Source organism: Corvus cornix, chromosome 26 (genome assembly GCF_000738735.6).
Source record: "Corvus cornix cornix isolate S_Up_H32 chromosome 26, ASM73873v5, whole genome shotgun sequence".
NCBI lineage: Eukaryota > Metazoa > Chordata > Aves > Passeriformes > Corvidae > Corvus > Corvus cornix.
This window is the reverse complement of record NC_046354.1, coordinates 341,839-353,950: the sequence shown is the minus strand read 5'-3', so window position 1 is coordinate 353,950 and position 12,112 is coordinate 341,839.

Sequence of the window (12,112 nt, the reverse complement as noted above, 5' to 3'; positions counted from 1 at the left end):
CTCGCAGCCGGTTTCTGTGCAGGGGAGAGGGAGTCAGTTCCTTGAGCACAAGGCATTCCTTCATCCCCTAAAACGCATCCGTGCCAGTTCGGTTTCTGCGTGTGCGGGGCGAGGAGAGGAGCCCGGGGTTTGAGCAGGGCGAGGAGGGGAAATGGGGGTTTTGTGGGGGGTACGGAGGGGGGCCAAGGGTCTATGGAAGGCGAGGAGGGAGCCCAGGGATTTGTGTGGGCCAAAGACGGGGCCTGGGGATTGGCCACCCTCTGCACATGGGCTGCGGGCACTGCCGGGAGCGCTGTCCCGAGCCGCCTCTGCCCCCGGGCGGAGCCGGGGCTGCACCCCCTGATCCCCACCCTGCCTCCAACGCTCCCGGGCCGGGCAGGAGAGCTCAAGGCAGCCTAGGAGAATGACGAGGAGCTCAGGGACGGGCAGGGATGCTCAGGAGCGGGCACCTCACTGCAGCCCGGGAAGGGCTCGTCCCGCGCCCGGTGCGCGGCGCAGCGGGGCCGCTGGAGGGCGACCGGCACCCGGGAACGGGAACGGGAGGGGGAACGGGAACGGGAAGGGGAACGAGGAGGGGAACGGGCCGGGGCCGCTCCCCGCCCGCTGCCCCCGCCCGGACCCGCTCCGCGGCCGCTTCGCGCAGACCGCGCTGGGCAGCGGCAGCGCCGCACCCGGGCCGGGCCCCGCCGCTGCGCTCCCCCATCGCAGGGAAGGGCACCGAAGGGCAGGTCCATCACAGCGCATCCCTGTTGCAGGACACCCCTATCACCGGGCACCCCTATCACAGGGAATCATCCGGGAAGCGTGGTTGCCCCCAAATGCTGCGACCTACTTTCTGTCAGAAAAAGCTCTTTTGCTTTGGCGTGCATTCAGCCTGAGCACCAGCTCGGGGCCATCCGACCCGCGGTGCCCGTGGACACGGCTCGCTTGCACAACCCAGCCCTGGCTCTCGCCCTCCGCCGGGGTGCACGCGGCCAAGGAAGGCTTCAAGCGCTGAGTGTTGTTGTGAAAAGTTTTCATGCTGCAGGTTTAGCACAAGCAAACATGCCAAGAAGCTGAGCTCTGCTTACCCCACTTCCCTGCCCCGCTAATTCCGCCTCGGCCACTTCTGCTGATAACCCCTGGGCGCCGGCGCGGCGCCGCACTCAGCGCCACGGCCCCATCACCCGGCAGCTGCCAGCCCGGGAACAACCCACCGCGGCAGCCGGAGCAGCAGGTTAAAGGATCTGGGAAAATCACTTTCAGGGCAATCATCTCTTTCGGTATGAAGACAGGGAAAGTAACACACACAAGGGTAGATTTGGATATTGAAACACCACGTGCTTCTGTTGCAGTTCTCTGCTTCCAGTTTGTACATCCTTCTGCCTTGTTTTTCCTGGTGCTGCTCCATGCTGGATCCCCTGCTCGTCCCTAAGGGTCTGTACCTGCTCGGGGCAGGTAGGATTTCAAAAAATCCATGTGCATGGCTGCAACGGTGTTTGTAGATGTACCTGAAACACCAACCAATTAGGAATCAGTGAGGGTCCAGATGAAAACATTCCCCCACGGCTGCACAATTTCAGCTTCACTGAGCCGCTGATCCCACGTGCTGCATGCCTGGAGTCAGCCCTGGCTGAGGGGTGGCTCTGAGGGGTGGTGAGGGCCAGCTCTGCTCTGAGCAAGCCCTCAGGGTGGGCTGGGCAGTTGCTGATCTCCGTGGAGAGCCACCCTGCATCGGGGATGCTTTGGAAGCTGAAGCCAGTGCAGGATCCAAGGCAGCTGCTCAGGTCCCAGCTCGCTGCTGGTCCCAGGTCAGGAAGGGATCTGCAGAGCTCCCCGCCTCAGGCACTGGTCCCCTGCACTGCCCTCCCACAGGGTGAGCAGCTCTTGAGTGCCTTACAGACAAGGGTATCGAGCTGAAGAGCTGATTCTGATTGCCTTCATCCTGCTCTGCAAGCAATAGGGGAATTTTTTCGTGTGGAGTCCAAAGAGCTGTTTACACATTGATGCCACAGCTCCATGTGCTGCTCGCGAAGAGCTGGAGGAGCAGCAGGTTCACTGGGCCTGGGCACAAACTCACCTGGTGCCCACATGCCATGGGCAGAGACCCCTCTGGAGTCCCTGTGCTGCCCAGCAGTGCCCAGTGCTCCCTGCTTGCCTCCCATCCCATCCCAGGATGGATCTGCTGCTGCCAGCACCTACAGCCAGGTGCCAGAAATGGGAAGACGGTGTCTGATGGTTGCGAGCTGGGAGAGCTGCAAACCCTAAGTAAACCCTGGTGAGTTCTGTAGGGTGTCCTGGAGGAACAGCTGCCCACGGGCACATTTTGAGCCAGGCACAGTACTAAGGGTGTTTAATGCAAGGTCACACAGTGACAAAATAGACCAAGACAGAGACACGGCCTGGCCATGAGGGAGCAGGGGGCAGGACCTGTCCCACTGTCTCCCCTACAGCCCACAGCAGCTTCTTGGGTGGGTTCCTGGGAATCCCTTGGTGTGCAACCTGTCCAGATCACGATGGCACCAGGCTGGGGTAGCCCGTCCTTCCCGGGCACAGCAAAGGGACACAGCTGCCTCTCGTCTGCAGGAGCCTCGCAGGCAGCGCGGCCTCGGCCGGGTGATTCATCTTTTGTCACAGAGGAATAAGGAGAACCGGCAATTAATAAAGCCATGGCTTAGGTAGGAACACGGCTCTGCCGTCCCCTCCGTAAACATCGCCCTTCCCTGCCGGCGACTCGGGATGTGCCGGCGGCCGGGCACGGGCGCAGTGCAGATGTTCCCGAGGGAACCAGGGTCAGGACTGTTTGACGAGGAGGAATCACCAGCGGGAGAATGTTTGTTTTTGTAGCAGCTGGATGTGTCTCAGGGAGGGATGGGAACGTCTTCTGTCACTCGTGGGCCGGGAGGAGGCTGGCAGGGCAGGGATAAAGCTCCTGACAAGTTTGGACTAGCAAGTGAGTTGATTAGCTGAGAGATGAAAATTCACAGCTCGGCTCTTGCAGGGGCCGTGAGCTGCTGGAGAGGTGTTTATGTGAGGGGAGAGCACCCCGTGGCTGCTGCCCCACAGCCTGGCCGCTGGTGGGGCTGAGCCGGCGGTCCCTGTGAGTCACGGCAGCTCTGGGCTGGGCAGAGCACCTCGGGACAGCACGGGGTCCCCAAGGCAAGGACATCCATGGATCTGCAGCCACGCACCCCTGCTTGAAGCTGGGGTTGTGTGGGGGCAGGCGGGGACAGCAGGGAGGAGGGGACCCAGGGCCAACCTTGTGGGGAGGTTGGTACCCCGACTTCTCCATGGCTGTGGCACGTGCCACAGGCACAGGTCACCGTGGCCACCCCAACACCACCGCGGTAGCCTGGACGTGCCCCATGTCCCACCGTGGCTGTGGGCACTGGGCTCTGGACACCAGGCACTGCCTCGGGCGTTCGTTTGAGGTGAGGGTGTCAAAGAAACCCGGCCTGGCAAGTGCAAGCACTTGTCAGCTGAGAGCCCGGGCTGGGCTGTGTCTGATGGTACTGATTACCGGATGATAGACAGAGATAAATGTGTACAGCTGGAGGCAGAATAAATCGATGCTATATGTTGTATAATTGTCTTGAAAATAAGGTAATGCCTGGCTCTTGGAATGCTTTGATCTTATCAGAAAGACAAGGAATACACTAATGGCTTTAATTAGACTTTGGGGATGAAATGAATTCAGCCTCCTGGGTCAGCTGGTTTCTGGAATTGACCACTGGTGGGGATAGAAAGGCTTTAATCAGATTTAGGCTCTTTAATACCCACAATAGTGTGTGTCTGCATGTGTGATACAGACCTGCTGCTCAGGGTATTTTGGTGGGGGCTCTGAAGGCTGCATGTGCTTGGGCTTCCAGTGCCACTGAGAGCCGTTTTTCAATGTTCTTTTCCAGCTAAGCTCGGCAGAAGCTACTAGTTTTGTTTATTGACTTCTAAGTTGAAAACAACTTGTCAAGAAGCAGTGGAAAGCGAGAATCGTTTAGTTTCCCAACAGCAGGATCATGGCAGCTCCTCTGGCAGCAAAGCAGCAAGCTGGTCACGTATTTAATTGTTAATTATTGCATGTACTGGCTACAGTTGAAGCAGGGGAAAAGCTTCTTGTCTCTCTAGGAACACATCTTTGTCTTGTCCCTGAGAACACATCGAATAAGCAGCACTTAGTGCACAGAGGATGCGCAAGGTCTGACTCAGTGCCGTGACTCACCGGGTGAAGCCGTTGCTCATCCACCGGTTGATGTGAAGAGGGGTGGAGATGTCCCGGCTCTCCGGGGGCTCTGCCTCTGCTCCCCCCACGCCTGCGTCGGGGCCATGTCCCTGAGTATCCCCTGAGCAGCCTCACATCAGCATCCCTGAGTGCCTGAGGGCTTGGCTAGGGCTGGGATTTTTCAGAGGCTGCACCTGACCTTCCCTCGGTTATTTCCCAGCAGAACTAGAGTGCTTGCTAAGCAGCAGCAGCCCAGATGCTGACGCTAAACACGCAGAAGTTATTCCTCCCGGGCTGTGTTTATGTCTTCCCTGTTGTAACTACACATTTGGATTATTTTGGTTGGTTGACATTATCTGTCGTGCTTCCCTTATGTTAATTAGTTGGGCTTAGATGAGCTCCTGAAAAGGATTTAATAACAAGAGCCGCTGCCAATGAAAGCACAACCTTGTTCAACACTTACTGTGCAGCCAAACCCTCGGAACGCCAAGCCTCCAGGCGTGGTATCAACTCCCTGCAAGTAGCTGAGGTTTCGTGTAAGCACGGGCAAGAGCACAGCGAGGTCAAAGCTTGCTCCACAGGCAAAGGACGTGGGTCCCAGCTCTGCCAGGCCATGGGCCCCCCAGGAGCACCCTCATGGTGCTGGGGACAGGGAAAGCCACAACTCAGCCTCATGCAGGAGCACCCAATATTTGGCGATTTTGGCAGAAGTGGCAGGGCCATGGCAGTGGCCCCCAAAACAGGGAGCAATGATGAGGCTCCTCCTTTCCCAGGTCCCCAGGGATGCCCATTCTGTACCACTCATCCTAGAGGGGTGACCACAGGGGGCACCCTCGTGGGTGTCCCACCAGCAGCACCACTCTGATGGGAGAGGAGGATGTGGGAATGCAAGGGGAGGAAGGGCATGAGCTGCCAGGGACAGGCAGCACCCAGGGACCTGTCCCCCGCCACCCCACTTGCTACATTGCCCCAGGATGTGAGATCACCCGTGTGTGTGGGAAAGCTCCTCGCTTTGGCGCAAACACACACATGCTTAGTAACTTAATCTCTTAAAAGCAAAATCCCAGAAATTCCTTTTTCTTCGTGGAAAGTGTTGCCTGGGGGAGAAGCTCATAATGAAGGATGAAAGCTTAATCCTTGAAGCAGAGTAGGACTGGGGGGTAAGAGTATAAACATGACAGTTGTTGCTCAGTGAGTTGGAAATAAAAGGTGAAGGGATAAAAGTTGTGGTGGGGCAGGAGGGTGAGGGCTGTGGGGATGGGCTGCGGGAGCCCCAGCAGCGCTCCCTCCCTGACCGGGTCATATCCATCATTCCAGTGTTGGCCATAACAAATGCACAGGTTATCCTGGAAACTTCAGGAACAGAAAAATGCTCTGTGCTCTGGTGAGTAAAGGTGGGAGAGTAAATGATGCTCTGTACCTGTGTAATTCACCACTGGGGACAGCCCTGGCTTACCAGGTATCAGCATTAGCAACACTGGGAAGGAGCTTTAATCAAGATCAGGCATTCAGCATTATAAAATAAAGCACCAGTGTCTCTCAGATTGATTTTTGTGCTTTTTCTGAGCCATCAGCATGGATGCTGGCAGGTGATGTGACCATGCCCAGAAGCAGCTTCACAGCACCTCACTGCCATCCCCCAGTAACCACCGCTCTAACCTGCCTTCTTCAAATCCAGAGAAAACATGTTTAAATCAAAGTTAAACCCTCTGCAGTGCTGCTTAATTTAAGCTGAACCTCCCTGCCAGCAGGCAGCGGGAGAGGCAGGGCAGTGGCAGGGCAGGTGGCAGGAGGAGAACATAGCTCACAGCTGGGGACAAGGACAGGGTTGTGCACTGGTGGCCACACTCATGGTAGTGGAAGGAGTTGGGCTGATGGTTTGGGGCAGAAACGGGTATTGTCCATGCTTCCTCGTGGCTCTTGGCAGGTCCCAGCCAGCCAGGCCAGGTCGGAGCCACTGCATGTCCCAGAAGGTTCCCAGGACAAAAGTTCCGCAGTCTGTGAGAGGGGTTTTCCTTGCACAGTGTCCCCAGTCCAAGAGGGAAAAACAAACAAGCTCCACTTCTCCTCTGTATTTTTAATTGGCAGTGGAGCAGCAGAGGTGGAGTTACACTCTCCAGAGCCCAACCTGCTCTGTCTTTGCTCACTGCACAGCAACACTGTTTATGGACTCGGATTCCAACCTTCTCCTCTCTCGAGGCTGTGAAGATGTATTTCCTCTTGTGCCATTTCTCCTTCTGGCAAGCAGGCTCCCAGGTGGGTCTGGAAAATGTCAAAGTGGGAAATAAAGTTGTTCGCTAAAAAAAAAATAAAATAAAAAAGAGAGAGAGGAAAAAGGGAAATACAAAAAGGAACAAGCCCCAGAGGTGCAGTGCGAAGTCTGCTGGGAGCCGGCCTCTCAGGTGGAGTGTGATGACTCAGACATGAAGCATCGTGAAATTCCCACTCTGTACCATCGCTGCCACGTGCCTAGCACTGGGTACCACGGCTCCATTAGCACGGCTGAAGGCTCTGGATTTTTCATCCCTGGAGCAGGCTAAAAACATAGGGCAAGACAAAAAAAAAAAAAAACAACCCAAACCTGATCTCTCTGGCTGGTCAAGGACAGCAAACAGTGGGCAGACACCTGGGTTGTGATGAGTCGCCCTGATGATGGGGTGCCCTGCACCGCTTCAGCCTGAGGGACTGTGGCCTTGCCCAGGTGGTGGGAGCCCCATGCACGGAGGTGACAGCTGACACCATTACAGCGTGGCCAGGCTGGTGGGGCCAGTGCTCCACCAGCTGAGCTGCCTGGCAAGAGAGGCTCAACCTGCACGTGCTCGTGAGTGTGAGCTGGGGGAAGACCGGGCCGTGGCCGCCCGCAGGAGCATCGGGGCTGGGCACAGATGCTGCAGATTAGAGAATGAAAAGCTGGGAGGTTTCTGCTGAAGACATTTTTCCATTCGTGAGGCCATGGGGTGGAGTGGGCGAGCGGGGGGGGCAGCGCCTGCAGCAACAACAAAAGGCAGAACAAGGGGGAGGGGAGCACGAGGGAGAGATTTTTGATTCATATTCAAATATTACCCAAAGTTTATTGCCAGAATGTCTACATTTTTATGTGCTTAAGCACTGTGAGTTATGGAAATCTTAGAACAATGGAATGATCTCCTTCATTGCCCTCGATGCGTTCAAAGTCACCACCCCTCCTCACCAAGAGGAATCTCTTTTTCCGTTTTACTGAATTACAAAAATGCCTCTGCTATCAACACCCTCCATGTGCATCTCATAAATACCAGGGTGGGACACGGGGCTATTGGTGGGTGTTTTTTATAAACCCATCTCTGCCCCAACCCTTACTCAAGAAAGTTTTTATGGCATTTGGTTGATCTGGCAAATTTTCTGCTAGAACCTGCCTGAACAAGAGGGGCTGTGAATTCCTTGATTCAGGTCCAAGCTCAGAGCTTTGTGGTTCCCCTGCTCTTGTCTTTGCTCTGTGGGAGTCCCTTATCTGTCAGTCACGTACTGATCTTATAAATCCTCTGCCGCTCCATGTGAGAGCATTGCAGGGTGTGCCTTACACGCTCCATCTGTCAGGTAAGGAACCGCAGCGCCAGCAATCCAGCTCCAGCACGTGTTTTGCAGCCCTGAATATGCAGAACAAAGTAGATTTGGGGGGCGTACAGCATTGTAGAGCAGGCATGGAGCAGACCCATTCATTTCTGAGAACACAGAAGGAGCAGAGATGGTGGATGCCCTCCCAGGCACCTCCGGCAGGAGAGGCGCATCCGTCCTCGGGCATCGCACGCCAGGCTCTGAGCCGGCAACGCCCGGAGCGGGGATGTTCTGCTGCAGGGAAAAATCCTTCACACAGCAGCTGTGCCTGTGTAGGGGAGTGTAACAGAGTGTGCAGCAAGGGCCAGCAGAGAACACACGCGGGGTGGTTTCCTTTGCTGCCGAGATAATTCCTCCCCACCCCTCCAAAACAGCGTCTCCCTCGGCTGCGCTGGCTGTGCAAAGCCCGGCCACACAAGCCTGGGCTCTGATTTACAGCCTGCCAGCTGACGGAGCTGCAGGCAGAGAAAGAAGGGTGGGGGGGGGAGGGGGTGTTGCCGGGGAGGTTTCAGGACTCAGAATCATCCCACCTTGGCTGCACGCACCGGCCAGGGCAAGCGATGCCTGTGGCTGAGGAGGGAACAGGGAGCAACTCATCTCCTCAGCTGCTAGAAGGAGCTGGGGCATAGATGGGAATCCCCAATGTCTGCACAAACCCTTCTGATTATCCCTCATTTCCCAGGCTCATCCTGGCCATCCTGCCCTGCTTCCAGCTCACCGAGGAGAGGGAAGCTGTGCAAGCCACCAGAAAACGTCCCCAGCCCTATAAACTGACACCATCGTTTATAATATTCCTAAGTGCCATTGCATGATGATAGCAGCACTCTGACAGAGAAAATTGACTTTTTTCCTTCTTTTAAAAATAAAGTTAGGAAGTTGCAAACCCCCCAGAAAATGTTTTGGCCATTATCTTGGGTTGGTTTGTTTTTCTGCTTCCCCTAAGTGACACAGGGAGGGCCATGTTCTGCTGCTGATGTTCTGGCACTGACACAGCCCCCACAGCCCCCACAGCCCCCACAGCACTGTGCTGTGCTCAGCCCGAGCCAGGCAATCCAAATCCCTGCTGGTACCAGGCCAGCAGCCAAAATCCCAGGACAGAAGCTTTTACCAGCCTCCCTCCAGCCAGCCACTTCCACTTCCACTTCCACTTCTCCTTCCTTCCTTCTTTCCTTTCCTTTCCTTTCCTTTCCTTTCCTTTCCTTTCCTTTCCTTTCCTTTCCTTTCCTTTCCTTTCCTTTCCTTTCCTTTCCTTTCCTTTCCTTTCCTTTCCTTTCCTTTCCTTTCCTTTCCTTTCCTTTCCTTTCCTTTCCTTTCCTTTCCTTTCCTTTCCTTTCCTTTCCTTTCCTTCCCTGAGCCTACAGTGGGGGAACAGGGAGCATGGCATAATGAAGGATGGAAGATGGAGCAGGGAGCAATGGAGAACAGAGCAGGGAGCAATGGAACAGCAGGACGTGGAGCAGGGAGCAGGCAGCTTAGAGCAGACTCTTACAGCTCCTTGTCCAAAGCGCCCGCAGCCTCCGGAGCCACCCACAGCTGAACTTCCTGGGAAAGAGGCTTGGATCTGAGGGATGAAAATTAATAGCTGTTGATCTACTGGATAAAATGTATCTGTGCACATTTCGCATCCCAGGGGATGAAACCATTACTTCGTCGTTCCTATTTGTGTGGAAACGCTTCTCTATAGGAGTCAGGCACTTTGCTGAGGGCACCGCAATTTCCTGCAATCTCCAGTTTGCTTATATTGTGCTAAAACCAAACAAACAATCCCTGAAAGGCAGCAAGAGCTGCAGGAATCTTCTAAAAATAAAAAAAAAGGAGCAGGGACGAATCAGGGCTTCAGTGCAGGACACAGCAGGGATTCTGTGAAGACCCTGAACCTACTGACGGGCACCCTCCAGAGCACCTGAGCCTCTGCAGGTGTGGTTGTTTCCCATGGTCAGGGATGGGGCTGGCACTTCACTGAACTGTCCTTCCATCTGCTGAGGCATGACAAAGCAAAGAATTATGGAATTACGGAGTATGCTGAGATGGAAGGAACCCACAAGGACCATCAAGTCCAACTCCTGGCCACGCACAGCACAACCCCAAAAGAGGAAACAGGGGATAGGAAGTTTCTAAACACACTGAAGGTGATTTAGGGAAAGAGGTTATGAAATGCAACTAAAGGTTTTATAAAGCATCCTGATCAGAATCCTTGGTCACTGTATGATTTTGATCATAAATCAGAAAATGAGCTGGAAAACTGAAGGGAAGGGAGTGGCCAGGAGGGCAGGAATTGGTGTAGAATCAACATGGACATAAAAGTGAGTTTGTAACACTGACCAAGCCAGACTGATGCACAGTCCAGCACCTCAAAGCTTGGAAAAACTAATTAACAAACCCCTAAACACTGAATGCAGTACAAGCATCATGAGCCCGACATTTGGCTTCTCATTGCTGAGCTGCTGGCCCAACAGCTCACAAGCCAGAGGTCAAGCTTCCCTGTTCCTCTTTTTGATATGCATCATTCTCATTTTTCTATGTTGTTGGACACAAGAAGGAAAAAAATCCCTCTGAATTAGCAGGCAGGGCGAGACTCTAATTGCTTTCCCAGCTCCTCCCTGAGTCGGGTCCGGATGGCTGCCCAGGCACCCGCACACACCCGCTCAGCCCTGGAGGAAAATAGGACAGAGAAGAAAAAGTGCTGCAGTTTGGGGTGGATAAACAGACTGTGGAAAGGCCCTAAATGTGAGTCCACAGCTGAGAGCTGCCCAAGCTCTGTCGCCATCCCCGTGCCCGTGGCCAGAACTCCCAGCCCCCTGTGGCTCCCCATGCATGGGCTGACTTGGCAGACATCTCTCTATCCATTACCAGTTAATGCAATGGAACTGGCTGACAATGGGCTCAGAGGCTGCCAAAATCCAACATGAGGGCTGCAGATGTCCCTGGGACCAGCAAACCCTGCTGGAAGATCCCTGCAGAATGAAAGGTTACCCTCAATTTGCTTCAGATGCTGCTCCCACCTTCCGACAGCCATCACTGGAGGAGGGGCCTCCATTGGAGAGAAAAGATAAATCCAGCATTGCCTCCAGACTGTTATTGTCTCCTCTGGTTCAAATTAAGTGACTCGGATCGTTTTTTATATTTTGCCATTTGTCTTTTACCTGAGGGCACTGCAGAAAGAAAGAAGAAAAGGTGAATTTAGCATGAAAGCAGGGAAGGAGCAGGGTCTTTAGTAGACAATTAACTGAACTGACATTGGATTCTCGCTAAAAAATCAAACTGGAGATTAAATGTAGGCAGACACAGCTAATTCCTTGCCAGTGGGTCCAGTGATAAATCAGCACCAGTGGCCACGGCTGCACAGCAGCATCCAGCCCAGGATGTTCCAGAGAAGGTGGAAGACATCCCAGCTCCCACCAGCACTGTCAGCACCCCCGCTTTGATGTCTAAGAGCCAGGAGTGAGGCTGATGCAAAGATCCAGCCCATCAACCAGACAGGCACAGGGTGATACCAGTGCCACCACCAAAGGCCACCAAGCACTTCTTGTTCCAGGCAAATAAAATGCAACTGAGAAAACATTGTCTTCTCACAGCATCTGCTCTGTATTTCCACAGCCAGTGCCAGAGGGCTCTGCGTGTGCTGTTGATCTACTGGAAACATGGACTGACTTTGTTCAACAAGCATTTAAAGAAACTGGGTATTTTATCAGCTGCTGTATTAGAGACAAATGAACTGCAGGAAGCCTCAGGTTAGTGAATGTCAGCACCCCGGGATGTGGGGAGCCCTGGCAGGTGGACCTTGTCCACTTCTGATGCTCACATCAGCCTGGCTCACCTGCATGGAGAAACTGCTTGGCAGAGGGGCAAGAAAGGGGATCTGGTGCTTACAGCAGCCTGATATGCCGCACAAAAACACCCTTTTTTTGCCCTTCCTGAGAGTTTTATAGAAACATGGGATCATTAAGGTTGGAAAAGACCTCTAAGACCATTGAGTCCAACCATTATGAGCCTGTAGAAATAAGCAGACTTGGATTAATCCCAAGTTCCACTTCCAGAAGTCAGGAGAGGCCAGAAAAGAGGCTGGGAGACTGTCCTGCCCACACAGGGGCGGCAACCCTGGCCATGGCTGGGATTGAGGATGCTCCACACAGCTCCGCTGCTCCCCAGGGTCACATCCCTCTGTCCAGGGAATCAGCTGGGACTGGAAGCAATCCCTGTGGAACTGCCGGTGTTAGTCAGTGCTTTCCTCCCAAAGCCAACCCCAGCCCAGGACACAGCCAAGGAGATTTATTTCTCCTGACAGGCTCCACACACTCCGCTGTTTTTATTCATTGCTCTTGACAT